This window comes from Cynoglossus semilaevis, chromosome 4 (genome assembly GCF_000523025.1).
Source record: "Cynoglossus semilaevis isolate Cse_v1.0 chromosome 4, Cse_v1.0, whole genome shotgun sequence".
Lineage (NCBI taxonomy): Eukaryota > Metazoa > Chordata > Actinopteri > Pleuronectiformes > Cynoglossidae > Cynoglossus > Cynoglossus semilaevis.
Window position 1 is genome coordinate 380,542 of NC_024310.1, and position 246 is coordinate 380,787.

Sequence of the window (246 nt, forward strand, 5' to 3'; positions counted from 1 at the left end):
CCGTAACTTATTTATTTATTTGTTTCACCAAAAAAAGAAGAGAAGGAAACCGTGCTCCACTCCTCTCCTCAGGCTCTTCTTTCTGCTCATTACTTTTAATTGGAAAACCTGTTTGTTTACTGAGCTGCACTTTTTAAACCTGAAGGACGAGGAGCTGAAGAGTCTGTTCTTCTGCAGCAGCAGCTGATCACCGAACAGAAACCGAACAGAAACTGAACAGAAACTGAACGGAAACTGAACAGAAAC

The 246-nt window shown here is 41.5% G+C and overlaps 1 long non-coding RNA gene across 1 annotated transcript in view; it reads right to left on the reverse strand.

Annotated features, from left to right (window-relative positions):
- Positions 1-246, reverse strand: part of LOC107988483 (uncharacterized) — an 84,966-nt gene that overhangs the window by 974 nt on the left and 83,746 nt on the right. The window lies entirely within an intron of this gene.